At 39.0% G+C, this 26,159-nt stretch overlaps 32 non-coding genes across 32 annotated transcripts; all 32 read left to right on the forward strand.

Moving 5' to 3' along the window:
• The first annotated feature begins 662 nt into the window (after nt 1-662).
• On the forward strand, nt 663-736 carry TRNAI-AAU (transfer RNA isoleucine (anticodon AAU)). Its single transcript has one exon. It is a non-coding gene; the product is annotated as a tRNA-Ile (tRNA).
• A 250-nt stretch (nt 737-986) lies between these two features.
• On the forward strand, nt 987-1,060 carry TRNAI-AAU (transfer RNA isoleucine (anticodon AAU)). The gene has a single exon. It is a non-coding gene; the product is annotated as a tRNA-Ile (tRNA).
• Nucleotides 1,061-1,732: 672 nt separating this feature from the next.
• On the forward strand, nt 1,733-1,806 carry TRNAI-AAU (transfer RNA isoleucine (anticodon AAU)). The gene has a single exon. It is a non-coding gene; the product is annotated as a tRNA-Ile (tRNA).
• Nucleotides 1,807-2,700: 894 nt separating this feature from the next.
• On the forward strand, nt 2,701-2,774 carry TRNAI-AAU (transfer RNA isoleucine (anticodon AAU)). The gene has a single exon. It is a non-coding gene; the product is annotated as a tRNA-Ile (tRNA).
• Nucleotides 2,775-3,271: 497 nt separating this feature from the next.
• On the forward strand, nt 3,272-3,345 carry TRNAI-AAU (transfer RNA isoleucine (anticodon AAU)). Its single transcript has one exon. It is a non-coding gene; the product is annotated as a tRNA-Ile (tRNA).
• A 1,398-nt stretch (nt 3,346-4,743) lies between these two features.
• TRNAI-AAU (transfer RNA isoleucine (anticodon AAU)) lies at nt 4,744-4,817 on the forward strand. Its single transcript has one exon. It is a non-coding gene; the product is annotated as a tRNA-Ile (tRNA).
• An 897-nt stretch (nt 4,818-5,714) lies between these two features.
• On the forward strand, nt 5,715-5,788 carry TRNAI-AAU (transfer RNA isoleucine (anticodon AAU)). The gene has a single exon. It is a non-coding gene; the product is annotated as a tRNA-Ile (tRNA).
• A 266-nt stretch (nt 5,789-6,054) lies between these two features.
• Nucleotides 6,055-6,128, forward strand: TRNAI-AAU (transfer RNA isoleucine (anticodon AAU)). The gene has a single exon. It is a non-coding gene; the product is annotated as a tRNA-Ile (tRNA).
• Nucleotides 6,129-6,376: 248 nt separating this feature from the next.
• On the forward strand, nt 6,377-6,450 carry TRNAI-AAU (transfer RNA isoleucine (anticodon AAU)). The gene has a single exon. It is a non-coding gene; the product is annotated as a tRNA-Ile (tRNA).
• A 541-nt stretch (nt 6,451-6,991) lies between these two features.
• TRNAI-AAU (transfer RNA isoleucine (anticodon AAU)) lies at nt 6,992-7,065 on the forward strand. Its single transcript has one exon. It is a non-coding gene; the product is annotated as a tRNA-Ile (tRNA).
• Nucleotides 7,066-8,463: 1,398 nt separating this feature from the next.
• Nucleotides 8,464-8,537, forward strand: TRNAI-AAU (transfer RNA isoleucine (anticodon AAU)). Its single transcript has one exon. It is a non-coding gene; the product is annotated as a tRNA-Ile (tRNA).
• Nucleotides 8,538-9,441: 904 nt separating this feature from the next.
• TRNAI-AAU (transfer RNA isoleucine (anticodon AAU)) lies at nt 9,442-9,515 on the forward strand. Its single transcript has one exon. It is a non-coding gene; the product is annotated as a tRNA-Ile (tRNA).
• A 248-nt stretch (nt 9,516-9,763) lies between these two features.
• Nucleotides 9,764-9,837, forward strand: TRNAI-AAU (transfer RNA isoleucine (anticodon AAU)). Its single transcript has one exon. It is a non-coding gene; the product is annotated as a tRNA-Ile (tRNA).
• Nucleotides 9,838-10,390: 553 nt separating this feature from the next.
• On the forward strand, nt 10,391-10,464 carry TRNAI-AAU (transfer RNA isoleucine (anticodon AAU)). Its single transcript has one exon. It is a non-coding gene; the product is annotated as a tRNA-Ile (tRNA).
• A 247-nt stretch (nt 10,465-10,711) lies between these two features.
• Nucleotides 10,712-10,785, forward strand: TRNAI-AAU (transfer RNA isoleucine (anticodon AAU)). The gene has a single exon. It is a non-coding gene; the product is annotated as a tRNA-Ile (tRNA).
• A 615-nt stretch (nt 10,786-11,400) lies between these two features.
• On the forward strand, nt 11,401-11,474 carry TRNAI-AAU (transfer RNA isoleucine (anticodon AAU)). Its single transcript has one exon. It is a non-coding gene; the product is annotated as a tRNA-Ile (tRNA).
• A 250-nt stretch (nt 11,475-11,724) lies between these two features.
• On the forward strand, nt 11,725-11,798 carry TRNAI-AAU (transfer RNA isoleucine (anticodon AAU)). The gene has a single exon. It is a non-coding gene; the product is annotated as a tRNA-Ile (tRNA).
• Nucleotides 11,799-12,366: 568 nt separating this feature from the next.
• On the forward strand, nt 12,367-12,440 carry TRNAI-AAU (transfer RNA isoleucine (anticodon AAU)). Its single transcript has one exon. It is a non-coding gene; the product is annotated as a tRNA-Ile (tRNA).
• An 899-nt stretch (nt 12,441-13,339) lies between these two features.
• TRNAI-AAU (transfer RNA isoleucine (anticodon AAU)) lies at nt 13,340-13,413 on the forward strand. Its single transcript has one exon. It is a non-coding gene; the product is annotated as a tRNA-Ile (tRNA).
• Nucleotides 13,414-13,664: 251 nt separating this feature from the next.
• Nucleotides 13,665-13,738, forward strand: TRNAI-AAU (transfer RNA isoleucine (anticodon AAU)). The gene has a single exon. It is a non-coding gene; the product is annotated as a tRNA-Ile (tRNA).
• Nucleotides 13,739-13,989: 251 nt separating this feature from the next.
• Nucleotides 13,990-14,063, forward strand: TRNAI-AAU (transfer RNA isoleucine (anticodon AAU)). The gene has a single exon. It is a non-coding gene; the product is annotated as a tRNA-Ile (tRNA).
• An 818-nt stretch (nt 14,064-14,881) lies between these two features.
• Nucleotides 14,882-14,955, forward strand: TRNAI-AAU (transfer RNA isoleucine (anticodon AAU)). Its single transcript has one exon. It is a non-coding gene; the product is annotated as a tRNA-Ile (tRNA).
• Nucleotides 14,956-16,663: 1,708 nt separating this feature from the next.
• TRNAI-AAU (transfer RNA isoleucine (anticodon AAU)) lies at nt 16,664-16,737 on the forward strand. Its single transcript has one exon. It is a non-coding gene; the product is annotated as a tRNA-Ile (tRNA).
• A 573-nt stretch (nt 16,738-17,310) lies between these two features.
• On the forward strand, nt 17,311-17,384 carry TRNAI-AAU (transfer RNA isoleucine (anticodon AAU)). Its single transcript has one exon. It is a non-coding gene; the product is annotated as a tRNA-Ile (tRNA).
• Nucleotides 17,385-17,650: 266 nt separating this feature from the next.
• On the forward strand, nt 17,651-17,724 carry TRNAI-AAU (transfer RNA isoleucine (anticodon AAU)). Its single transcript has one exon. It is a non-coding gene; the product is annotated as a tRNA-Ile (tRNA).
• Nucleotides 17,725-18,649: 925 nt separating this feature from the next.
• Nucleotides 18,650-18,723, forward strand: TRNAI-AAU (transfer RNA isoleucine (anticodon AAU)). The gene has a single exon. It is a non-coding gene; the product is annotated as a tRNA-Ile (tRNA).
• Nucleotides 18,724-18,971: 248 nt separating this feature from the next.
• On the forward strand, nt 18,972-19,045 carry TRNAI-AAU (transfer RNA isoleucine (anticodon AAU)). The gene has a single exon. It is a non-coding gene; the product is annotated as a tRNA-Ile (tRNA).
• An 888-nt stretch (nt 19,046-19,933) lies between these two features.
• TRNAI-AAU (transfer RNA isoleucine (anticodon AAU)) lies at nt 19,934-20,007 on the forward strand. The gene has a single exon. It is a non-coding gene; the product is annotated as a tRNA-Ile (tRNA).
• Nucleotides 20,008-20,882: 875 nt separating this feature from the next.
• On the forward strand, nt 20,883-20,959 carry TRNAI-AAU (transfer RNA isoleucine (anticodon AAU)). The gene has a single exon. It is a non-coding gene; the product is annotated as a tRNA-Ile (tRNA).
• A 705-nt stretch (nt 20,960-21,664) lies between these two features.
• TRNAI-AAU (transfer RNA isoleucine (anticodon AAU)) lies at nt 21,665-21,738 on the forward strand. Its single transcript has one exon. It is a non-coding gene; the product is annotated as a tRNA-Ile (tRNA).
• An 800-nt stretch (nt 21,739-22,538) lies between these two features.
• TRNAI-AAU (transfer RNA isoleucine (anticodon AAU)) lies at nt 22,539-22,612 on the forward strand. Its single transcript has one exon. It is a non-coding gene; the product is annotated as a tRNA-Ile (tRNA).
• Nucleotides 22,613-23,207: 595 nt separating this feature from the next.
• On the forward strand, nt 23,208-23,281 carry TRNAI-AAU (transfer RNA isoleucine (anticodon AAU)). Its single transcript has one exon. It is a non-coding gene; the product is annotated as a tRNA-Ile (tRNA).
• The last annotated feature ends 2,878 nt before the right edge of the window (nt 23,282-26,159 follow it).

A 26,159-nucleotide genomic window follows, 5' to 3' on the forward strand; every position in this document is an offset into this window, starting at 1 on the left:
AGGCAAATGCAACGGCAGTGCAACGAGGATCAGTAACATTCGGCAAGGCCTATTAGCTCAGTTAGTTAGAGCGTCGTGCTAATAACGCGAAGGTCGCAGGTTCGAAGCCTGCATGAGCAACTTTTTTTTAATCACTTTTTTATTCATCTAGAAAAGACCTATAAGTTCTGTTGGTTAGAGCGTCGTGTCAGTTTATGTCGTTCGTTACTAGAATGTGCTTTCTCAATAAAGCCATAGTTGATGTGAAGTAGGCATATGCAATGACAGTACGGTGAAGATGTGTAACATTACATGGCCTATTAGCTCAGTTTGTTAGAGCGTCGTGCTAATAATGCGAAGTTCACTTGTTCGAAACATGCTTGGGCCAATTTTTATTCATCACTTTTTTTTTCATCTAGAATAGGCCTACTAGTTCTGTTGGTTAGAGCGTCGTGTCTTTTTATCATTTACAAAGTAGTTCTGTTGGTTAGAGCGTCGTGTCTTTTTATCATTTACAATTCTATGTTTTGATTCCTCTCATTTCTCAATCTACGACCGTTCACTTACGCAAATTAGCCGTTTATGTCGTTCGTTACTAAAATGTGCTTTCTCAAGAAAGCCATAGTTTATGTGAAGTAGGCAAATGCAATGGCAGTGCAGCGAGGATCTGTAATATTCGGCAAGGCCTATTAGCTCAGTTGGTTAGAGCGTCGTGCTAATAACGCGAAGGTCGCAGGTTCGAAACCTGCATGGGCCAATTTTTATTCATCACTTTTTTTTTCATCTAGAACAGGCCTACTAGTTCTGTTGGTTAGAGCGTCGTGTCTTTTTATCATTTACAATTCTATGTTTTGATTCCTCTCATTTCTCAATCTACGACCGTTCACTTACGCAAATTAGCCGTTTATGTCGTTCGTTACTAAAATGTGCTTTCTCAAGAAAGCCATAGTTTATGTGAAGTAGGCAAATGCAACGGCAGTGCAGCGAGGATTTGTAACATTTGGCAAGGCCTATTAGCTCAGTTGGTTAGAGCGTCGTGCTAATAACGCGAAGGTCGCAGGTTCGAAACCTGCATGGGCCAATTTTTTTCATCACTTTTTTTTTCATCTAGAAAAGGCCTACTAGTTCCGTTGGTTAGAGCGTAGTTTTTTTATAATTTACAATTCTATGTCATGATACCTCTCATTTCTCAATCTACGACCGTTCACTTACGCAAATTAGTCGTTTATGTCATTCGTTACTAAAATGTGCTTTCTCAAGAAAGCCATAGTTTATGTGAAGTAGGCAAATGCAACGGCAGTGCAGCGAGGATCAGTAACATTCGGCAAGGCCTATTAACTCATAGTTGATGTGAAGTAGACATATGCAATGACAGTACGGTGAAGATGTGTAACATTACATGGCCTATTAGCTCAGTTGGTTAGAGCGTCGTGCTAATAATGCGAAGTTCACTTGTTCGAAACCTCCTTGGGCCAATTTTTATTCATCACTTTTTTTTTCATCTAGAATAGGCCTACTAGTTCTGTTGGTTAGAGCGTCGTGTCTTTTTATCATTTACAATTCTATGTTTTGATTCCTCTCATTTCTCAATCTGCGACCGTTTCCTCTCATTTCTCAATCTGCGACCGTTCACTTACGCAAATTAGCCGTTTATGTCGTTCGTTACTAAAATGTGCTTTCTCAAGAAAGCCATAGTTTATGTGAAGTAGGCAAATGCAACGGCAGTGCAGCGAGGATCTGTAACATTCGGCAAGGCCTATTAGCTCAGTTGGTTAGAGCGTCGTGCTAATAACGCGAAGGTCGCAGGTTCGAAACCTGCATGGGCCAATTTTTATTCATAACTTTTTTTTTCATTTAGAACAGGCCTACTAGTTCTGTTGGTTAGAGCGTCGTGTCTTTTTATCATTTACAATTCTATGTTTTGATTCTTCTCATTTCTCAATCTACGACGGTTCACTTACGCAAATTAATCGTTTATGTCGTTCGTTACTAAAATGTGCTTTCTCAAGAAAGCCACAGTTTATGTGAAGTAGGCAAATGCAACGGCAGTGCAGCGAGGATCTGTAACATTCGGCAAGGCCTATTAGCTCAGTTGGTTAGAGCGTCGTGCTAATAACGCGAAGGTGGTTCAAAACCTGCATAGGCAAATTTTTTTTCATCACTTTTTTTTTCATCTAGAAAAGATCTATTAGTTCTGTTGGTTAGAGCGACGTGTCTTTTTATCATTTACAATTCTATGTCTTGATTCCTCTCATTTCTCAATCTACGACCGTTCACTTATGCAAATTAGCCGTTTATGTCGTTCGTTACTAAAATGTGCTTTCTCAAGAAAGCCATAGTTTATGTGAAGTAGGCAAATGCATCGGCAGTGCAGCGAGGATCTGTAACATTCGGCAAGGCGTATTATCTCAGGTTGTTAGAGCGTCGTGCTAATAACGCGAAGGTCGCAGGTTCGAAACCTGCATGGGCCAATTTTTTTACATCACTTTTTTTTTCATATAGAAAAGGCCTACTAGTTCTGTTGGTTAGAGCGTAGTGTCTTTTTATAATTTACAATTCTATGTCTTGATTCCTCTCATTTCTCAATCTACGACCGTTCACTTATGCAAATTAGCCGTTTATGTCGTTCGTTACTAAAATGTGCTTTCTCTAGAAAGCCATAGTTTATGTGAAGTAGGCAAATGCAACGGCAGTGCAGCGAGGATCAGTTACATTTGGCAAGGCCTATTAGCTCAGTTGGTTAGAGCGTCGTGCTAATAACGCGAAGGTTGCAGGTTCGAAACCTGCATGGGCCAATTTTGATTCATCACTTTTTTTTTCATCTAGAACAGGCCTACTAGTTCTGTTGGTTAAAGCGTCGTGTCAGTTTATGTTGTTCGTTACTAGAATGTGCTTTCTCAATAAAGCCATAGTTTATGTGAAGTAGGCATATGCAATGACAGTACGGTGAAGATGTGTAACATTAATTGGCCTATTAGCTTAGTTGGTTAGAGCGTTGTGCTAATAATGCGAAGTTCACTTGTTCGAAACTTGCTTGGGCCAATTTTTATTCATCACTTTTTTTTTCATCTAGAATAGGCCTACAAGTTCTGTTGGTTAGAGCGTCGTGTCTTTTTATCATTTACAATTCTATGTTTTGATTCCTCTCATTTCTCAATCTGCGACCGTTCACTTACGCAAATTAGCCGTTTATGTCGTTCGTTACTAAAATGTGCTTTCTCAAGAAAGCCATAGTTTATGTGAAGTAGGCAAATGCAACGGCAGTGCAGTGAGGATCTATAACATTCGGCAAGGCCTATTAGCTCAGTTGGTTAGAGCGTCGTGCTAATAACGCGAAGGTCGCAGGTTCGAAACTTGCATGGGCCAATTTTTTTTCATCACTTTTTTTTTCATCTAGAAAAGGCCTTCTAGTTCTGTTGGTTAGAGCGTGTGTCTTTTTATCATTTACAATTCTATGTCTTGATTCCTCTCATTTCTAAATCTACGACCGTTCACTTACGCAAATTAGCCGTTTATGTCTTACTAAAATGTGCTTTCTCAAGAAAGCAATAGTTTATGTGAAGTAGGCAAATGCAACGGCAGTGCAGCGAGGATCTGTAACATTCGGCAAGGCCTATTAGCTCAGTTGGTTAGAGCGTCGTGCTAATAATGCGAAGTTCACTTGTTCGAAACCACTTTATTATTTCATATAGAAAAGGCCTACTAGTTCTGTTGGTTAGAGCGTGTGTCTTTTTATCATTTACAATTCTATGTCTTGATTCCTCTCTTTTCTAAATCTACAACCGTTCACTTACGCAAATTAGCCGTTTATGTCTTACTAAAATGTGCTTTCTCAAGAAAGCCATAGTTTATGTGAAGTAGGCAAATGCAATGACAGTGCAGCGAGGATCTGTAACATTTGGCAAGGCCTGTTAGCTTAGTTGGTTTGACCGTTGTGTTAATAACGTAAGGGTCGCAGGTTCGAAACCTGCATGGCCAATTTTTTTTCATCACTTTTTTTTTCATCTAGAAAAGACCTACTAGTTCTGTTGGTTAGAGCGTTGTGTCTTTTTATCATTTACAATTCTATGTCTTGATTCCTCTCATTTCTCAATCTATGATCGTTCACTTACGCAAATTAGCAGTTCATGTGGTTCGTTACTAGAATGTGCTTTCTCAATAAAGCCATAGTTTATGTGAAGTAGGCATATGCAATGACAGTACGGTGAAGATGTGTAACATTACATGGCCTATTAGCTCAGTTGGTTAGAGCATCGTACTAATAATGCGAAGCTCACTTGTTTGAAACCTGCATGGGCCAATTTTTATTCATCACTTTTTTTTTCATCTAGAACAGGCCTACTAGTTCTGTTGGTTAGAGCGTCGTGTCTTTTTATTATTTACAATTCTATGTTTTTATTCCTCTCATTTCTCAATGTACGACTGTTCACTTACGCAAATTAGCCATTTATGTCGTTCGTTACTAAAATGTGTTTTCTAAACAAAGCCATAGTTTATGTGAAGTAGGCAAATGCAACGGCAGTGCAGCGAGGATCTGTAACATTCGGCAAGGCCTATTAGCAAAGTTAGTTAGAGCGTAGTGTCTTTTTATAATTTACAATTCTATGAATTGATTCCTCTCATTTCTCTATCTACGACCGTTCACTTATGCAAAGTAGCCGTTTATGTCGTTCGTTACTAAAATGTGCTTTCTCAAGAAAGCAATAGTTTATGTGAAGTAGGAAAATTCAACGGTAGTGCAGGAGGATCTGTAACATTCGGCAAGGCCTATTAGCTCAGTTGGTTAGAGCGTCGTGTTAATAACGCAAAGGTGGCAGGTTCGAAACCTGCATGGGCCAAATTTATTTCATCATTTTTTTTTTCATCTAGAAAAGGCCTACTAGTTCTGTTGGTTAGAGCGCGTGTCTTTTTATCATTTTCAATTCTATGTCTTGATTCCTCTCATTTCTAAATCTACGACCGTTCACTTACGCAAATTAGCCGTTTATGTCGTTCGTTACTAAAATGTGCTTTCTCAAGAAAGCCATAGTTTATGTGAAGTAGGCAAATGCAACGGCAGTGCAGCGAGGATCAGTAACATTCGGCAAGGCCTATTAGCTCAGTTAGTTAGAGCGTCGTGCTAATAACGCGAAGGTCGCAGGTTCGTAGTCTGCATGGGCAACTTTTTTTTTATCACTTTTTTTTTCATCTACAAAAGACCTATTAGTTCTGTTGGTTAGAGCGTCGTGTCTTTTTATCATTTACAATTCTATGTTTTGATTCCTCTCATTTCTCAATCTATGACCGTTCACTTACGCAAATTAGCCATTTATGTCATTCGTTACTAAAATGTGCTTTCTCAAGAAAGCCATAGTTTATGTGAAGTAGGCAAATGCAACGGCAGTGCAGCGAGGATCAGTAACATTCGGCAAGGCCTATTAGCTCAGTTAGTTAGAGCGTCGTGCTAATAACGCGAAGGTCGCAGGTTCGTAGCCTGCATGGGCAACTTTTTTTTTATCACTTTTTTTTTCATCTACAAAAGACCTATTAGTTCTGTTGGTTAGAGCGTCGTGTCTTTTTATCATTTACAATTCTATGTTTTGATTCCTCTCATTTCTCAATCTATGACCGTTCACTTACGCAAATTAGCCATTTATGTCATTCGTTACTAAAATGTGCTTTCTCAAGAAAGCCATAGTTTATGTGAAGTAGGCAAATGCAACGGCAGTGCGGCGAGGATCTGTAACATTTGGTAAGGCCTATTAGCTCAGTTGGTTAGAGCGTCGTGCTAATAACGCGAAGGTCGCAGGTTCGAAACCTGCATGGGCCAATTTTTTTCATCACTTTTTTTTTCATCTAGAAAAGGCCTACTAATCTAGAAAAGGCCTACTAGTTCTGTTGGTTAGAGCGTAGTTTTTTTATAATTTACAATTCTATGTCTTGATACCTCTCATTTCTCAATCTACGACCGTTCACTCACGCAAATTAGCCGTTTATGTCATTCGTTACTAAAATGTGCTTTCTCAAGAAAGCCATAGTTTATGTGAAGTAGGCAAATGCAACAGCAGTGCAGAGAGGATCTGTAACATTCGGCAAGGCCTATTAGCTCAGTTGTTTAGAGCGTCGTGCTAATAATGCGAAGGTTGCAGGTTCGAAACCTGCATGGGCCAATTTTTTTTCATCACTTTTTTTTCATCTAGAAAAGGCCTACTACTTCTGTTGGTTAGAGCGTAGTGTCTTTTTATAATTTACAATTCTATGTCTTGATTCCTCTCATTTCTCTATCTACGACCGTTCACTTATGCAAAGTAGCCGTTTATGTCGTTCGTTACTAAAATGTGCTTTCTAAAGAAAGCAATAGTTTATGTGAAGTAGGCAAATTCAACGGCAGTGCAGGAGGATCTATAACATTCGGCAAGGCCTATTAGCTCAGTTGGTTAGAGCGTCGTGCTAATAACGCAAAGGTGGCAGGTTCGAAACCTGCATGGGCCAAATTTATTTCCTCTTGGTTAGAGCGCGTGTCTTTTTATCATTTTCAATTCTATGTCTTGATTCCTCTCATTTCTAAATCTACGTTCACTTACGCAAATTAGCCATTTATGTCGTTCGTTACTAAAATGTGCTTTCTCAAGAAAGCCATAGTTTATGTGAAGTAGACAAATGCAACGGCAGTGCAGCGAGGATCAGTAAAATTCGGTAAGGCCTATTAGCTCAGTTAGGTAGAGCGTCGTGCTAATAACGCGAAGGTCGCAGGTTCGTAGCCTGCATGGGCAACTTTTTTTTTATCACTTTTTTTTTCATCTAGAAAAGACCTATTAGTTCTGTTGGTTAGAGCGTCGTGTCTTTTTATCCTTTTTATCATTTACAATTCTATATTTTGATTCCTCTCATTTCTCAATCTATGACCATTCACTTACGCAAATTAGCCATTTATGTCATTCGTTACTAAAATGTGCTTTCTCAAGAAAGCAATAGTTTATGTGAAGTAGGCAAATGCAACGGCAGTGCGGCGAGGATCTGTAACATTTGGCAAGGCCTATTAGCTCAGTTGGTTAGAGCGTCGTGCTAATAACGCGAAGGTCGCAGGTTCGAAACCTGCATGGGCCAATTTTTTTTCATCACTTTTTTTTTCATCTAGAAAAGGCCTTCTAGTTCTGTTGGTTAGAGCGTGTGTCTTTTTATCATTTACAATTCTATGTCTTGATTCCTCTCATTTCTAAATCTACGACCGTTCACTTACGCAAATTAGCCGTTTATGTCTTACTAAAATGTGCTTTCTCAAGAAAGCAATAGTTTATGTGAAGTAGGCAAATGCAACGGCAGTGCAGCGAGGATCTGTAACATTCGGCAAGGCCTATTAGCTCAGTTGGTTAGAGCGTCGTGCTAATAATGCGAAGTTCACTTGTTCGAAACCACTTTATTATTTCATATAGAAAAGGCCTACTAGTTCTGTTGGTTAGAGCGTGTGTCTTTTTATCATTTACAATTCTATGTCTTGATTCCTCTCTTTTCTAAATCTACAACCGTTCACTTACGCAAATTAGCCGTTTATGTCTTACTAAAATGTGCTTTCTCAAGAAAGCCATAGTTTATGTGAAGTAGGCAAATGCAATGACAGTGCAGCGAGGATCTGTAACATTTGGCAAGGCCTATTAGCTTAGTTGGTTTGACCGTTGTGTTAATAACGTAAAGGTCGCAGGTTCGAAACGTGCATGGCCAATTTTTTTTCATCACTTTTTTTTTCATCTAGAAAAGACCTACTAGTTCTGTTGGTTAGAGCGTTGTGTCTTTTTATCATTTACAATTCTATGTCTTGATTCCTCTCATTTCTCAATCTATGATCGTTCACTTACGCAAATTAGCAGTTCATGTGGTTCGTTACTAGAATGTGCTTTCTCAATAAAGCCATAGTTTATGTGAAGTAGGCATATGCAATGACAGTACGGTGAAGATGTGTAACATTACATGGCCTATTAGCTCAGTTGGTTAGAGCATCGTACTAATAATGCGAAGCTCACTTGTTTGAAACCTGCATGGGCCAATTTTTATTCATCACTTTTTTTTTCATCTAGAACAGGCCTACTAGTTCTGTTGGTTAGAGCGTCGTGTCTTTTTATAATTTACAATTCTATGTTTTGATTCCTCTCATTTCTCAATCTACGACCGTTCACTTACGCAAATTAGCCATTTATGTCGTTCGTTACTAAAATGTGTTTTCTAAACAAAGCCATAGTTTATGTGAAGTAGGCAAATGCAACGGCAGTGCAGCGAGGATCTGTAACATTCGGCAAGGCCTATTAGCAAAGTTAGTTAGAGCGTAGTGTCTTTTTATAATTTACAATTCTATGAATTGATTCCTCTCATTTCTCTATCTACGACCGTTCACTTATGCAAAGTAGCCGTTTATGTCGTTCGTTACTAAAATGTGCTTTCTCAAGAAAGCAATAGTTTATGTGAAGTAGGAAAATTCAACGGTAGTGCAGGAGGATCTGTAACATTCGGCAAGGCCTATTAGCTCAGTTGGTTAGAGCGTCGTGCTAATAACGCAAAGGTGGCAGGTTCGAAACCTGCATGGGCCAAATTTATTTCATCATTTTTTTTTTCATCTAGAAAAGGCCTACTAGTTCTGTTGGTTAGAGCGCGTGTCTTTTTATCATTTTCAATTCTATGTCTTGATTCCTCTCATTTCTAAATCTACGACCGTTCACTTACGCAAATTAGCCGTTTATGTCGTTCGTTACTAAAATGTGCTTTCTCAAGAAAGCCATAGTTTATGTGAAGTAGGCAAATGCAACGGCAGTGCAGCGAGGATCAGTAACATTCGGCAAGGCCTATTAGCTCAGTTAGTTAGAGCGTCGTGCTAATAACGCGAAGGTCGCAGGTTCGTAGCCTGCATGGGCAACTTTTTTTTTATCACTTTTTTTTTCATCTACAAAAGACCTATTAGTTCTGTTGGTTAGAGCGTCGTGTCTTTTTATCATTTACAATTCTATGTTTTGATTCCTCTCATTTCTCAATCTATGACCGTTCACTTACGCAAATTAGCCATTTATGTCATTCGTTACTAAAATGTGCTTTCTCAAGAAAGCCATAGTTTATGTGAAGTAGGCAAATGCAACGGCAGTGCGGCGAGGATCTGTAACATTTGGTAAGGCCTATTAGCTCAGTTGGTTAGAGCGTCGTGCTAATAACGCAGGTTCGAAACCTGCATGGGCCAATTTTTTTCATCACTTTTTTTTTCATCTAGAAAAGGCCTACTAATCTAGAAAAGGCCTACTAGTTCTGTTGGTTAGAGCGTAGTTTTTTTATAATTTACAATTCTATGTCTTGATACCTCTCATTTCTCAATCTACGACCGTTCACTCACGCAAATTAGCCGTTTATGTCATTCGTTACTAAAATGTGCTTTCTCAAGAAAGCCATAGTTTATGTGAAGTAGGCAAATGCAACAGCAGTGCAGAGAGGATCTGTAACATTCGGCAAGGCCTATTAGCTCAGTTGTTTAGAGCGTCGTGCTAATAACGCGAAGGTTGCAGGTTCGAAACCTGCATGGGCCAATTTTTTTTCATCACTTTTTTTTCATCTAGAAAAGGCCTACTACTTCTGTTGGTTAGAGCGTAGTGTCTTTTTATAATTTACAATTCTATGTCTTGATTCCTCTCATTTCTCTATCTACGACCGTTCACTTATGCAAAGTAGCCGTTTATGTCGTTCGTTACTAAAATGTGCTTTCTAAAGAAAGCAATAGTTTATGTGAAGTAGGCAAATTCAACGGCAGTGCAGGAGGATCTATAACATTCGGCAAGGCCTATTAGCTCAGTTGGTTAGAGCGTCGTGCTAATAACGCAAAGGTGGCAGGTTCGAAACCTGCATGGGCCAAATTTATTTCCTACTAGTTCTGTTGGTTAGAGCGCGTGTCTTTTTATCATTTTCAATTCTATGTCTTGATTCCTCTCATTTCTAAATCTACGACCGTTCACTTACGCAAATTAGCCGTTTATGTCGTTCGTTACTAAAATGTGCTTTCTCAAGAAAGCCATAGTTTATGTGAAGTAGGCAAATGCAACGGCAGTGCAGCAGGATCAGTAAAATTCGGTAAGGCCTATTAGCTCAGTTAGGTAGAGCGTCGTGCTAATAACGCGAAGGTCGCAGGTTCGTAGCCTGCATGGGCAACTTTTTTTTTATCACTTTTTTTTTCATCTAGAAAAGACCTATTAGTTCTGTTGGTTAGAGCGTCGTGTCTTTTTATCCTTTTTATCATTTACAATTCTATATTTTGATTCCTCTCATTTCTCAATCTATGACCATTCACTTACGCAAATTAGCCATTTATGTCATTCGTTACTAAAATGTGCTTTCTCAAGAAAGCAATAGTTTATGTGAAGTAGGCAAATGCAACGGCAGTGCGGCGAGGATCTGTAACATTTGGCAAGGCCTATTAGCTCAGTTGGTTAGAGCGTCGTGCTAATAACGCGAAGGTCGCAGGTTCGAAACCTGCATGGGCCAATTTTTTTCATCACTTTTTTTTTCATCTAGAAAAGGCCTACTAGTTCTGTTGGTTAGAGCGTAGTTTTTTTATAATTTACAATTCTATGTCATGATACCTCTCATTTCTCAATCTACGACCGTTCACATACGCAAATTAGTCGTTTATGTCATTCGTTACTAAAATGTGCTTTCTCAAGAAAGCCATAGTTTATGTGAAGTAGGCAAATGCAACAGCAGTGCAGAGAGGATCTATAACATTCGGCAAGGCCTATTAGCTCAGTTGGTTAGAGCGTCGTGCTAATAACGCGAAGGTCGCAGGTTCAAAACCTGCATGGGCCAATTTTTTTTCATCACTTTTTTTTTCATCTAGAAAAGGCCTACTAGTTCTGTTGGTTAGAGCGTCGTGTCTTTTTATCATTTATAATTCTATGTCTTGATTCCTCTCATTTCTCAATCTACGACCGTTCACTTACGCAAATAAGCCGTTTATGTCGTTCGTTACTTAAATGTGCTTTCTCAAGAAAGCCATAGTTTATGTGTAGTAGGCAAATGCAACGGCAGTACAGCGAGAATCTGTAACATTCGCCAAGGCCTATTAGCTCGGTTGGTTAGAGCGTCGTGCTAATAACGCGAAGGTCGCATGTTCAAAACCTGCATGGGCTAATTTTTTTCATCACTTTTGTTTTCATATAGAAAAGGCCTACTAGTTCTGTTGGTTAGAGATTCGTGCCTTTTAATCATTTACAATTCTATGTCTTGATTCCTCTCATTTCTAAATCTCATTTACAATTCTATGTCTTGATTCCTCTCATTTCTAAATCTACGACCGCTCATTTACGCAAATTAGCCGTTTATGTCATTCGTTACTAAAATGTGCTTTCTCAAGAAAGCCATAGTTTATGTGAAGTAGGCAAATGCAACGGCAGTGTAGCGAGGATCTTTAACATTCGGCAAGGCCTATTAGCTCAGTTGGTTAGAGCGTTGTGCTAATAACGCAAAGGTCGCAAGTTCGAAACCTGCATGGGCCAATTTATTTTCATCACTTTTTTTTTCATCTAGAAAAGGCCTACTAGTTCTGTTGGTTAGAGCGTAGTGTCTTTTTATAATTTACAATTCTATGTCTTTATTCCTCTCATTTCTCAATCTACGACCGTTCACTTACGCAAATTAGCCGTTTATGTCGTTCGTTACTAAAATGTGCTTTCTCAAGAAAGCCATAGTTTATGTGAAGTAGGCAAATGCAACGGCAGTGCAGCGAGGATCTGTAACATTCAGCAAGGCCTATTAGCTCAGTTGGTTAGAGTGTCGTGCTAATAACGCGAAGGTCGCAGGTTCGAAACCTGCATGGGCCAATTTTTTTTCATCACTTTTTTTTCATCTAGAAAAGGCCTACTAGTTCTGTTGGTTAGAGCGTGTGTCTTTTTATCATTTACAATTCTATGTTTTGATTCCTCTCATTTCTAAATCTACGACTGTTCACTTACGCAAATTAATTGTTTATGTCGTTCGTTACTAAAATGTGCTTTCTCAAGAAAGCCACAGTTTATGTGAAGTAGGCAAATGCAACGGCAGTGCAGCGAGGATCTGTAACATTCGGCAAGGCCTATTAGCTCAGTTGGTTAGAGCGTCGTGCTAATAACGCGAAGGTGGTTCAAAACCTGCATAGGCAAATTTTTTTTCATCACTTTTTTTTTCATCTAGAAAAGATCTATTAGTTCTGTTGGTTAGAGCGACGTGTCTTTTTATAATTTACAATTCTATGTCTTGATTCCTCTCATTTCTCAATCTACGACCGTTCACTTATGCAAATTAGCCGTTTATGTCGTTCGTTACTAAAATGTGCTTTCTCAAGAAAGCCATAGTTTATGTGAAGTTGGCAAATGCAACGGCAGTGCGGCGAGGATCTGTAACATTTGGCAAGGCCTATTAGCTCAGTTGGTTAGAGCGTCGTGCTAATAACGCGAAGGTCGCAGGTTCGAAACCTGCATGTGCCAATTTTTTTCATCACTTTTTTTTTCCTCTAGAAAAGGCCTACTAGTTCCGTTCGTTAGAGCGTAGTTTTTTTATAATTTACAATTCTATGTCATGATACCTCTCATTTCTCAATCTACGACCGTTCACTTACGCAAATTAGTCGTTTATGTCATTCGTTACTAAAATGTGCTTTCTCAAGAAAGCCATAGTGCGTTACTAAAATGTGCTTTCTCAAGAAAGCCATAGTTTATGTGAAGTAGGCAAATGCAACGGCAGTGCAGCGAGGATCAGTAACATTCGGCAAGGCCTATTAGCTCAGTTAGTTAGAGCGTCGTGCTAATAACGCGAAGGTCGCAGGTTCGAAGCCTGCATGGGCAACTTTTTTTTAATCACTTTTTTATTCATCTAGAAAAGACCTATAAGTTCTGTTGGTTAGAGCGTCGTGTCAGTTTATGTCGTTCGTTACTAGAATGTGCTTTCTCAATAAAGCCATAGTTGATGTGAAGTAGGCATATGCAATGACAGTACGGTGAAGATGTGTAACATTACATGGCCTATTAGCTCAGTTTGTTAGAGCGTCGTGCTAATAATGCGAAGTTCACTTGTTCGAAACATGCTTGGGCCAATTTTTATTCATCACTTTTTTTTTCATCTAGAATAGGCCTACTAGTTCTGTTGGTTAGAGCGCGTGTCTTTTTATCATTTACAAATTAGTTCTGTTGGTTAGAGCGTCGTGTCTTTTTATCATTTACAATTCTATGTTTTGATTCCTCTCATTTCTCAATCTACGACCGTTCACTTACGCAAATTAGCCGTTTATGTCGTTCGTTACTAAAATGTGCTTTCTCAAGAAAGCCATAGTTTATGTGAAGTAGGCAAATGCAATGGCAGTGCAGCGAGGATCTGTAATATTCGGCAAGGCCTATTAGCTCAGTTGGTTAGAGCGTCGTGCTAATAACGCGAAGGTCGCAGGTTCGAAACCTGCATGGGCCAATTTTTATTCATCACTTTTTTTTTTCATCTAGAACAGGCCTACTAGTTCTGTTGGTTAGAGCGTCGTGTCTTTTTATCATTTACAATTCTATGTTTTGATTCCTCTCATTTCTCAATCTACGACCGTTCACTTACGCAAATTAGCCGTTTATGTCGTTCGTTACTAAAATGTGCTTTCTCAAGAAAGCCATAGTTTATGTGAAGTAGGCAAATGCAATGGCAGTGCAGCGAGGATCTGTAATATTCGGCAAGGCCTATTAGCTCAGTTTGTTAGAGCGTCGTGCTAATAACGCGAAGGTCGCAGGTTCGAAACCTGCATGGGCCAATTTTTATTCATCACTTTTTTTTTTCATCTAGAACAGGCCTACTAGTTCTGTTGGTTAGAGCGTCGTGTCTTTTTATCATTTACAATTCTATGTTTTGATTCCTCTCATTTCTCAATCTACGACCGTTCACTTACGCAAATTAGCCGTTTATGTCGTTCGTTACTAAAATGTGCTTTCTCAAGAAAGCCATAGTTTATGTGAAGTAGGCAAATGCAACGGCAGTGCAGCGAGGATTTGTAACATTTGGCAAGGCCTATTAGCTCAGTTGGTTAGAGCGTCGTGCTAATAACGCGAAGGTCGCAGGTTCGAAACCTGCATGGGCCAATTTTTTTCATCACTTTTTTTTTCATCTAGAAAAGGCCTACTAGTTCCGTTGGTTAGAGCGTAGTTTTTTTATAATTTACAATTCTATGTCATGATACCTCTCATTTCTCAATCTACGACCGTTCACTTACGCAAATTAGTCGTTTATGTCATTCGTTACTAAAATGTGCTTTCTCAAGAAAGCCATAGTTTATGTGAAGTAGGCAAATGCAACGGCAGTGCAGCGAGGATCAGTAACATTCGGCAAGGCCTATTAGCTCAGTTAGTTAGAGCGTCGTGCTAATAACGCGAAGGTCGCAGGTTCGAAGCCTGCATGGGCAACTTTTTTTTAATCACTTTTTTATTCATCAAGATAAGACCTATTAGTTCTGTTGGTTAGAGCGTCGTGTCAGTTTATGTCGTTCGTTACTAGAATGTGCTTTCTCAATAAAGCCATAGTTGATGTGAAGTAGACATATGCAATGACAGTACGGTGAAGATGTGTAACATTACATGGCCTATTAGCTCAGTTGGTTAGAGCGTCGTGCTAATAATGCGACGTTCACTTGTTCGAAACCTCCTTGGGCCAATTTTTATTCATCACTTTTTTTTTCATCTAGAATAGGCCTACTAGTTCTGTTGGTTAGAGCGTCGAGTCTTTTTATCATTTACAATTCTATGTTTTGATTCCTCTCATTTCTCAATCTGCGACCGTTCACTTACGCAAATTAGCCGTTTATGTCGTTCGTTACTAAAATGTGCTTTCTCAAGAAAGCCATAGTTTATGTGAAGTAGGCAAATGCAACGGCAGTGCAGCGAGGATCTGTAACATTCGGCAAGGCCTATTAGCTCAGTTGGTTAGAGCATCGTGCTAATAACGCGAAGGTCGCAGGTTCGAAACCTGCATGGGCCAATTTTTATTCATAACTTTTTTTTTCATTTAGAACAGGCCTACTAGTTCTGTTGGTTAGAGCGTCGTGTCTTTTTATCATTTACAATTCTATGTTTTGATTCTTCTCATTTCTCAATCTACGACCGTTCACTTACGTAAATTAGCCATTTATGTCGTTCGTTACTAAAATGTGCTTTCTCAAGAAAGCCATAGTTTATGTGAAGTAGGCAAATGCAACGGCAGTGCAGTGAGGATCTATAACATTCGGCAAGGCCTATTAGCTCAGTTGGTTAGAGCGTCGTGCTAATAACGCGAAGGTCGTAGGTTCGAAATTTTTTTTCATCACTTTTTTTTTCATCTAGAAAAGGCCTTCTAGTTCTGTTGGTTAGAGCGTGTGTCTTTTTATCATTTACAATTCTATGTCTTGATTCCTCTCATTTCTAAATCTACGACCGTTCACTTACGCAAATTAGCCGTTTATGTCTTACTAAAATGTGCTTTCTCAAGAAAGCAATAGTTTATGTGAAGTAGGCAAATGCAACGGCAGTGCAGCGAGGATCTGTAACATTCGGCAAGGCCTATTAGCTCAGTTGGTTAGAGCGTCGTGCTAATAATGCGAAGTTCACTTGTTCGAAACCACTTTATTATTTCATATAGAAAAGGCCTACTAGTTCTGTTGGTTAGAGCGTGTGTCTTTTTATCATTTACAATTCTATGTCTTGATTCCTCTCTTTTCTAAATCTACAACCGTTCACTTACGCAAATTAGCCGTTTATGTCTTACTAAAATGTGCTTTCTCAAGAAAGCCATAGTTTATGTGAAGTAGGCAAATGCAATGACAGTGCAGCGAGGATCTGTAACATTTGGCAAGGCCTATTAGCTTAGTTGGTTTGACCGTTGTGTTAATAATGTAAAGGTCGCAGGTTCGAAACCTGCATGGCCAATTTTTTTTCATCACTTTTTTTTTCATCTAGAAAAGACCTACTAGTTCTGTTGGTTAGAGCGTTGTGTCTTTTTATCATTTACAATTCTATGTCTTGATTCCTCTCATTTCTCAATCTATGATCGTTCACTTACGCAAATTAGCAGTTCATGTGGTTCGTTACTAGAATGTGCTTTCTCAATAAAGCCATAGTTTATGTGAAGTAGGCATATGCAATGACAGTACGGTGAAGATGTGTAACATTACATGGCCTATTAGCTCAGTTGGTTAGAGCATCATACTAATAATGCGAAGCTCACTTGTTTGAAACCTGCATGGGCCAATTTTTATTCATCACTTTTTTTTTCATCTAGAACAGGCCTACTAGTTCTGTTGGTTAGAGCGTCGTGTCTTTTTATTATTTACAATTCTATGTTTTGATTCCTCTCATTTCTCAATCTACGACCGTTCACTTACGCAAATTAGCCATTTATGTCGTTCGTTACTAAAATGTGTTTTCTAAACAAAGCCATAGTTTATGTGAAGTAGGCAAATGCAACGGCAGTGCAGCGAGGATCTGTAACATTCGGCAAGGCCTATTAGCAAAGTTAGTTAGAGCGTAGTGTCTTTTTATAATTTACAATTCTATGAATTGATTCCTCTCATTTCTCTATCTACGACCGTTCACTTATGCAAAGTAGCCGTTTATGTCGTTCGTTACTAAAATGTGCTTTCTCAAGAAAGCAATAGTTTATGTGAAGTAGGAAAATTCAACGGTAGTGCAGGAGGATCTGTAACATTCGGCAAGGCCTATTAGCTCAGTTGGTTAGAGCGTCGTGCTAATAACGCAAAGGTGGCAGGTTCGAAACCTGCATGGGCCAAATTTATTTCATCATTTTTTTTTTCATCTAGAAAAGGCCTACTAGTTCTGTTGGTTAGAGCGCGTGTCTTTTTATCATTTTCAATTCTATGTCTTGATTCCTCTCATTTCTAAATCTAAGACCGTTCACTTACGCAAATTAGCCGTTTATGTCGTTCGTTACTAAAATGTGCTTTCTCAAGAAAGCCATAGTTTATGTGAAGTAGGCAAATGCAACGGCAGTGCAGCGAGGATCAGTAACATTCGGCAAGGCCTATTAGCTCAGTTAGTTAGAGCGTCGTGCTAATAACGCGAAGGTCGCAGGTTCGTAGCCTGCATGGGCAACTTTTTTTTTATCACTTTTTTTTTCATCTACAAAAGACCTATTAGTTCTGTTGGTTAGAGCGTCGTGTCTTTTTATCATTTACAATTCTATGTTTTGATTCCTCTCATTTCTCAATCTATGACCGTTCACTTACGCAAATTAGCCATTTATGTCATTCGTTACTAAAATGTGCTTTCTCAAGAAAGCCATAGTTTATGTGAAGTAGGCAAATGCAACGGCAGTGCGGCGAGGATCTGTAACATTTGGTAAGGCCTATTAGCTCAGTTGGTTAGAGCGTCGTGCTAATAACGCGAAGGTCGCAGGTTCGAAACCTGCATGGGCCAATTTTTTTCATCACTTTTTTTTTCATCTAGAAAAGGCCTACTAATCTAGAAAAGGCCTACTAGTTCTGTTGGTTAGAGCGTAGTTTTTTTATAATTTACAATTCTATGTCTTGATACCTCTCATTTCTCAATCTACGACCGTTCACTCACGCAAATTAGCCGTTTATGTCATTCGTTACTAAAATGTGCTTTCTCAAGAAAGCCATAGTTTATGTGAAGTAGGCAAATGCAACAGCAGTGCAGAGAGGATCTGTAACATTCGGCAAGGCCTATTAGCTCAGTTGTTTAGAGCGTCGTGCTAATAACGCGAAGGTTGCAGGTTCGAAACCTGCATGGGCCATTTTTTTTTCATCACTTTTTTTTCATCTAGAAAAGGCCTACTACTTCTGTTGGTTAGAGCGTAGTGTCTTTTTATAATTTACAATTCTATGTCTTGATTCCTCTCATTTCTCTATCTACGACCGTTCACTTATGCAAAGTAGCCGTTTATGTCGTTCGTTACTAAAATGTGCTTTCTAAAGAAAGCAATAGTTTATGTGAAGTAGGCAAATTCAACGGCAGTGCAGGAGGATCTATAACATTCGGCAAGGCCTATTAGCTCAGTTGGTTAGAGCGTCGTGCTAATAACGCAAAGGTGGCAGGTTTGAAACCTGCATGGGCCAAATTTATTTCCTACTAGTTCTGTTGGTTAGAGCGCGTGTCTTTTTATCATTTTCAATTCTATGTCTTGATTCCTCTCATTTCTAAATCTACGACCGTTCACTTACGCAAATTAGCCGTTTATGTCGTTCGTTACTAAAATGTGCTTTCTCAAGAAAGCCATAGTTTATGTGAAGTAGGCAAATGCAATGTGCTTTCTCAAGAAAGCCATAGTTTATGTGAAGTAGGCAAATGCAACGGCAGTGCAGCGAGGATCAGTAAAATTCGGTAAGGCCTATTAGCTCAGTTAGGTAGAGCGTCGTGCTAATAACGCGAAGGTCGCAGGTTCGTAGCCTGCATGGGCAACTTTTTTTTTTATCACTTTTTTTTTCATCTAGAAAAGACCTATTAGTTCTGTTGGTTAGAGCGTCGTGTCTTTTTATCCTTTTTATCATTTACAATTCTATATTTTGATTCCTCTCATTTCTCAATCTATGACCATTCACTTACGCAAATTAGCCATTTATGTGATTCGTTACTAAAATGTGCTTTCTCAAGAAAGCAATAGTTTATGTGAAGTAGGCAAATGCAACGGCAGTGCAGCGAGGATCTGTAACATTTGGCAAGGCCTATTAGCTCAGTTGGTTAGAGCGTCGTGCTAATAACGCGAAGGTCGCAGGTTCGAAACCTGCATGGGCCAATTTTTTTCATCACTTTTTTTTTTCATCTAGAAAAGGCCTACTAGTTCTGTTGGTTAGAGCGTAGTTTTTTTATAATTTACAATTCTATGTCATGATACCTCTCATTTCTCAATCTACGACCGTTCACATACGCAAATTAGTCGTTTATGTCATTCGTTACTAAAATGTGCTTTCTCAAGAAAGCCATAGTTTATGTGAAGTAGGCAAATGCAACAGCAGTGCAGAGAGGATCTATAACATTCGGCAAGGCCTATTAGCTCAGTTGGTTAGAGCGTCGTGCTAATAACGCGAAGGTCGCAGGTTCGAAACCTGCATGGGCCAATTTTTTTTCATCACTTTTTTTTTCATCTAGAAAAGGCCTACTAGTTCTGTTGGTTAGAGCGTCGTGTCTTTTTATCATTTACAATTCTATGTCTTGATTCCTCTCATTTCTCAATCTACGACCGTTCACTTACGCAAATAAGCCGTTTATGTCGTTCGTTACTTAAATGTGCTTTCTCAAGAAAGCCATAGTTTATGTGTAGTAGGCAAATGCAACGGCAGTACAGCGAGAATCTGTAACATTCGCCAAGGCCTATTAGCTCGGTTGGTTAGAGCGTCGTGCTAATAACGCGAAGGTCGCATGTTCAAAACCTGCATGGGCTAATTTTTTTCATCACTTTTGTTTTCATATAGAAAAGGCCTACTAGTTCTGTTCGTTAGAGAGTCGTGCCTTTTAATCATTTACAATTCTATGTCTTGATTCCTCTCATTTCTCAATCTACGACCGTTCACTTACGCTAATTAGCCGTTTATGTCGTTCGTTACTAAAATGTGCTTTCTCAAGAAAGCCATAGTTTATGTGAAGTAGGCAAATGCAACAGTAGTAGAGCGAGGATCTGTAACATTCGGCAAGGCCTATTAGCTTAGTTGGTTAGAGCGTCGTGCTAATAACGCGAAGGTCGCATGTTCGAAACCCATTTTTTATTCATCACTTTTTTTTTCATCTAGAACAGGCCTACTAGTTCTGTTGGTTAGAGCCTCGTGTCTTTTTATCATTTACAATTCTATGTTTTGATTCCTCTCATTTCTCAATCTACTACCATTCACTTACGCAAATTAGTCGTTTATGTCATTCGTTACTAAAATGTGCTTTCTCAAGAAAGCCATAGTTTATGTGAAGTAGGCAAATGCAACAGCAGTGCAGAGAGGATCTATAACATTCGGCAAGGCCTATTAGCTCAGTTGGTTAGAGCGTCGTGCTAATAACGCGAAGGTCGCAGGTTCGAAACCTGCATGGGCCAATTTTTTTTCATCACTTTTTTTTTCATCTAGAAAAGGCCTACTAGTTCTGTTGGTTAGAGCGTCGTGTCTTTTTATCATTTACAATTCTATGTCTTGATTCCTCTCATTTCTCAATCTACGACCGTTCACTTACGCAAATAAGCCGTTTATGTCGTTCGTTACTTAAATGTGCTTTCTCAAGAAAGCCATAGTTTATGTGTAGTAGGCAAATGCAACGGCAGTGCAGCGAGAATCTGTAACATTCGGCAAGGCCTATTAGCTTAGTTGGTTAGAGCGTCGTGCTAATAACGCGAAGGTCGCATGTTCGAAACCCATTTTTTATTCATCACTTTTTTTTTCATCTAGAACAGGCCTACTAGTTCTGTTGGTTAGAGCCTCGTGTCTTTTTATCATTTACAATTCTATGTTTTGATTCCTCTCATTTCTCAATCTACTACCATTCACTTACGCAAATTAGCCGTTTATGTCGTTCGTTACTAAAATGTGTTTTCTCAAGAAAGCCATAGTTTATGTGAAGTAGGCAAATGCAACGGCAGTGCAGCGAGGATCTGTAACATTCGGCAAGGCCTATTAGCTCAGTTGGTTAGATCGTCGTGCTAATAACGCGAAGGTCGCAGGTTCAAAACTTGCATTGACCAATTTTTTTTTCATCTAGAAAAGGCCTATTAGTTCTGTTGGTTAGAGCGTCGTGTCTTTTTATCATTTACAATTCTATGTCTTGATTCCTCTTATTTCTCAATCTACAACCGTTCACTTACGCAAATTAGCCGTTTATGTCGTTCGTTACTAGAATGTGCTTTCTCAAGAAAGTCATAGTTTTTGTGAAGTAGGCAAATGCAATGGCAGTCCGGTGATGATGTGTAACATTCGGCAAGGCCTATTAGCTCAGTTGGTTAGAGCGTCGTGCTAATAACGCGAAGGTCGCAGGTTCGAAACCTGCATAAAAGGCCTATTAGTTCTGTTGGTTAAAGCTGTCTTTTTCTTATTTACAATTCAACTTACGCAAATTAGCCGTTAATGTCGTTACTAGAATGTGCTTTCTCAAGAAAGTCATAGTTTATGTGTAGTAGGCAAATGCAACGGCAGTGCAGCGAAGATCTGTAACATTCTGCAAGGCCTGTTAGCTCAGTTGGTTAGAGCGTCCTGCTAATAAAGCGAAGGTCGCAGGTTCGAAACTTGCATGGGCCAACTTTTTTTCATCACTTTTTTTTCATCTAGAAAAGGCCTATTAGTTCTGTTGGTTAGAGCGTCGTGTCTTTTTATCATTTACAATTCTATGTCTTGACTCCTCTCATTTCTCAATCTACGACCGTTCACTTACGCAAATTAGCCGTTTATGTCGTTCGTTACTAGAATGTGCTTTCTCAATAAAGCCATAGTTTATGTGAAGTAGGCAAATGCAACGGCAGTCCGGTGAAGATGTGTAACATTTCGCAAGGCCTATTAGCTTAGTTGGTTATAGCGTCGTGCTAATAACGCAAAGGTCTACAATTCTATGTCTTGATTCCTCTTATTTCTTAATCTACGACCGTTCACTTACGCAAATTAGCCGTTTATGTCGTTCGTTACTAGAATGTGCTTTCTCAAGAAAGCCATAGTTTATGTGAAGTAGTTAAATGCAACGGCAGTCCGGTGAAGATGTGTAACATTCGGCAAGGCCTATTAGCTTAGTTGGTTAGAGCGTCGTGCTAATAACGCAAAGGTCGTAGGTTCGAAACCTGCATGGGCCAATTTTTTTTTTCATCACTTTTTTTTTCATCTAGAAAAGGCCTACTAGTTCTGTTGGTTAGAGTGTCGTGTCTTTTTATCATTTACAATTCTATGTCTTGATTCCTCTCATTTCTCAATCTACGACCGTTCACTTACGCAAATAAGCCGTTTATGTCGTTCGTTACTAGAATGTGCTTTCTCAATAAAGTCATAGTTTATGTGAAGTAGGCAAATGCAACGGCAGTCCAGTGAAGATGTGTAACATTCGGCAAGGCCTATTATCTCAGTTGGTTAGAGCGTCGTGTTGATAACGCGAAGGTCGCAAGTTCGAAGAATGCATGGGCCAATTTTTTTTTCATCTATAAAAGGCCTATTAGTTCTGTTTGTTAGAGTTGTCATTTTATTATTTACAATTCTATGTCTTGAATCCTCTCATTTCTCAATCTACGACCGTTCATTTAAGCAAATTAGCCGTTTATGTTGTTCATTACTAAAATAAGCTTTCTCAAGAAAGCCATAGTTTATGTGTAGTAGGCAAATGCAACGGCAGTCCAGCGAGGATCTGTAACATTTTGCAAGGCCTATTAGCTCAGTTGGTTAGAGCGTCGTGCTAATAACGCGAAGGTTGCAGGTTTGAAACGTGCATGGGCCAAGTTTTTTTGTCTTGATTCCTCTCATTTCTCAATCTACGACTGTTCACTTACGCAAATTAGCCGTTTATGTCGTTCGTTACTAGAATGTGCTTTCTCAAGAAAGCCATAGTTTATGTGTAGTAGGCAAATGCAACGGCAGTGCAGCGAGGATCTATAACAATCGGTAAGGCCTATTAGCTCAGTTGGTTAGAGCATCGTGCTAATAACGCGAATGTCACAGGTTCGAAACCTGCATGGGCTAATTTTGTTTCATCACTTTTTTTTTTTCATCTAGAAAAGGCCAACTAGGCAAATGCAACGGCAGTGCAGCGAGGATCTATAACATTCGGCAAGGCCTATTAGTTCTGTTTGTTAGACGTTTTTTTTCATCTAGAAAATGCCTATTAGTTTTGTTGGTTAGAGCGTCGTGTCTTTTTATCATTTACAATTCTATGTCTTGACTCCTCTCATTTCTTAATCTACGACCGTTCACTTACGTAAATTAGCCGTTTATGTCGTTCGTTACTAGAATGTGCTTTCTCAAGAAAGCCATAGTTTATGTGAAGTAGGCAAATGCAACGGCAGTCCGGTGAAGATGTGTAACATTTGGCAAGGTCTTTTAGCTCAGTTGGTTAGAGTTTCGTGCTAATAACGCAAAGGTCGTAGGTTCAAAACCTGGATGGGCCAAATTTTTTTCATCACTTTTTTTTCATCTAGAAAAGGCCTATTAGTTCTGTTGGTTAGAGCTGTCTTTTTATTATTTACAATTCTATGTCTTGCTTTCTCAATAAAGCCATAGTTTATGTGAAGTAGGCAAATGCAACGGCAGTACGGTGAAGATATGTAACATTCGGCAAGGCCTATTAGCTTAGTTGGTTAGAGCGTCCTGCTAATAACGCGAAGGTCGCAGGTTCAAAACCTGCATGGGCCAATTTTTTTTCATCACCTTTTTTTTCATCTAGAAAAGGCCTATTAGTTTTGTTGGTTAGAGCGTCGTGTCTTTTATCATTTACAATTTTATGTCTTGACTCCTCTCATTTCTCTTTTCATCACCTTTTTTTTCATCTAGAAAAGGCCTATTAGTTTTGTTGGTTAGAGCGTCGTGTCTTTTATCATTTACAATTTTATGTCTTGACTCCTCTCATTTCTCAATCTACGACCGTTCACTTATGCAAATTAGCCGTTTATGTCGTTCGTTACTAGAATGTGCTTTCTCAATAAAGCCATAGTGTATGTGAAGTAGGCAAATGCAACGACAGTGGGTGAGGATGTGTAACATTCGACAAGGCCTATTAGCTTAGTTGGTTAGAGCGTCGTGCTAATAACGCGTAAGTCTCTTCTAGAAAAGGCCTATTAGTTTAGTTGGTTAGAGCATCGTGTCTTTTTATCATTTACAATTCTATGTCTTGATTCCTCTCTTTTCTCAATCTACGCCCATTCACTTACGCTGATTAGCCGTGTATGTCGTTCGTTACTAGAATGTGCTTTGTCAAGAAAGCCATAGTTTATGTGCAGTAGGCAAATGCAACGGCAGTGCAGTGAGGATGTGTAACATTCAGCAAGGCCTATTAGCTCAGTTTGTTAGACCGTTGTGCTAATAACGCTAATGTCGCAGGTTGTGTCTTTTTATCATTTAGAATTTTATGCCTTGATTCCTCTCCTTTCTTAATCTACGACCATTCACTTACGCTTATTAGCCATTTATGTAGTTCGTTACTAGAATGTGCTTTATAAAGAAAGCCATAGTTTATGTGCATTAGCCTACTGCAACGACTGTGGAGTGAGGATGTGTACAATTAGCCAAGGCCTATTAGCTTAGTTGGTTAGAGTGTTATGCTAATAATGTGAAGGTTGCAGGTTGAAACTTGCATGGTTCAATTTTTTTTTTTTATCTAGAAAAGACATGTTAGTTTTGTTGGTTAGAGTGTCGTGTGTCTCAATCTACGACCATTCACTTACGCTCATTAGCCGTTTATATCATTCGTTAGTAGAATGTGCTTTGTCAAGAAAGCCATAGTTTATGTGCAGTAGGCAAATGCAACGGCTGTGCAGTGAGGATGTGTAACATTTGACAAGGCTTATTAGGTCAGTTGGTTAGAGTGTTATGCTAATAATGTGAAGGTTGCAGGTTCGAAACTTGCATGGTTCAATTTTTTTTTTATCTAGAAAAGACATGTTAGTTTTGTTGGTTAGAGTGTCGTGTCTTTTTATCATTTACAATTCTAGAATTTGATTCCTCTCCTGTCTCAATCTACGACCATTCACTTACGCTCATTAGCCGTTTATATCATTCGTTAGTAGAATGTGCTTTGTCAAGAAAGCCATAGTTTATGTGCAGTAGGCAAATGCAACGGCCGTGCAGTGAGGATGTGTAACATTTGACAAGGCCTATTAGGTCAGTTGGTTAGATTGTCGTGCTAACAATGAGAAGGTCGCAGGTTTGAAATCTACCGAGGCCAATTTTTTTTCATCACGTTTTTTTTTTTCATCTAGAAAAGGCCTATTAGTTCTGTTGGTTAGAGCGTCTGTCTTTTTATCATTTACAATTCTATGTCTTGATTCCTTTCCTTTTTCAATCTACGACCATTCACTTACGATGATTAGTCATTTATGTCGTTCATTACTAGAATGTGCTTTGTTAAGAAAACCATAGTTTATGTGCAATCGGCAAATGCAACGGTTGTGTGGTGAGAATGTGTGACATTTGGCAAGGCCTATTAGCTCAGTTGGTTAGAGCGTTGTGCTAATAACGCGAAGGTCGTAGTTTCGGAACCTTCATGGGCCAAGCATCTGTCTTTTTAACATTTACAATTCTATGTCTTGAATCCTCTCCCTTCTCAATCTTTCACTCTACCTCCTCTTATTAAGACCATAGAATGTTCCTGCAAATATATCATGTCGATTGCTCAACCGTACTTTGGCTATCTTACGTGGAGCTGAATTAGATTTTTTCGGTGTTCTCGTGGAAAGACGGGGGCATACTCCTTGCTTCTGGGGACATTGATCTTAAGCTAGAGTACGGTCCGTGCGCCGTTTTTCTTCTCTACCATGACGAATCAATTGATTTAATGTGGGCATCACTCTTTCCTTTGTTCTTCCCCCCTCTTTTTGCCCTCTCACTAGTTAGTGATTACTCCCATAGCCGTTTATGTCATTTGTTACTAGATTGTGCTTTGTCAAGAAGGTCGTAGGTTTGAAACCTGCATTGGCCAATATTTTTTCATATTTCATCTAGAAAAGGCCTATTAGTTCTATTGGTTAGAGCTTCGTGTCTTTTTATCATTTACAATTCTATGTCTTGATTCCTCTCCTTTCTCAATCTACGACCATTCACTTACACTCATTATATTTTTTCATCACCTTTTATTTCATCTAGAAAAGGCCTATTAGTTCGGTTGGTTAGAGCTTCGTGTCTTTTTATCATTTACAATTCTATGTCGTGATTCCTCTCCTTTCTCAATCTACGACCATTTACTAACGCTGATTAGCCCTTATGTCGTTCTACATGGTTACTGCTTTGTCAAGAAAGCCATAGTTTATGTATAGTCGGCAAATGCAACGGTTGTGGGATGAGAATTTGTATAAATTAGCAACGCCTATTAACTTGGTTGGTTAGAGAATTGGGTTAATAATGCAAAGGTTGTAGGTTCAAAACTTTCATGACCCATATTCTTTTTCATCATTTACAGCTTCATGCTTTAGATTCTTCTCTATGTCTTGATTCCTCTCCTTTCTCAATCTACGACCATAAGTTCATATTCTTTTTCATCATTTACAGCTCCTTTATGTCGTTCTACATGGTTACTGCT

The sequence above is a fragment of the Cucurbita pepo genome, chromosome 1 (assembly GCF_057944985.1).
Source record: "Cucurbita pepo subsp. pepo isolate OVF chromosome 1, ASM5794498v1, whole genome shotgun sequence".
NCBI classification, from domain to species: domain Eukaryota; kingdom Viridiplantae; phylum Streptophyta; class Magnoliopsida; order Cucurbitales; family Cucurbitaceae; genus Cucurbita; species Cucurbita pepo.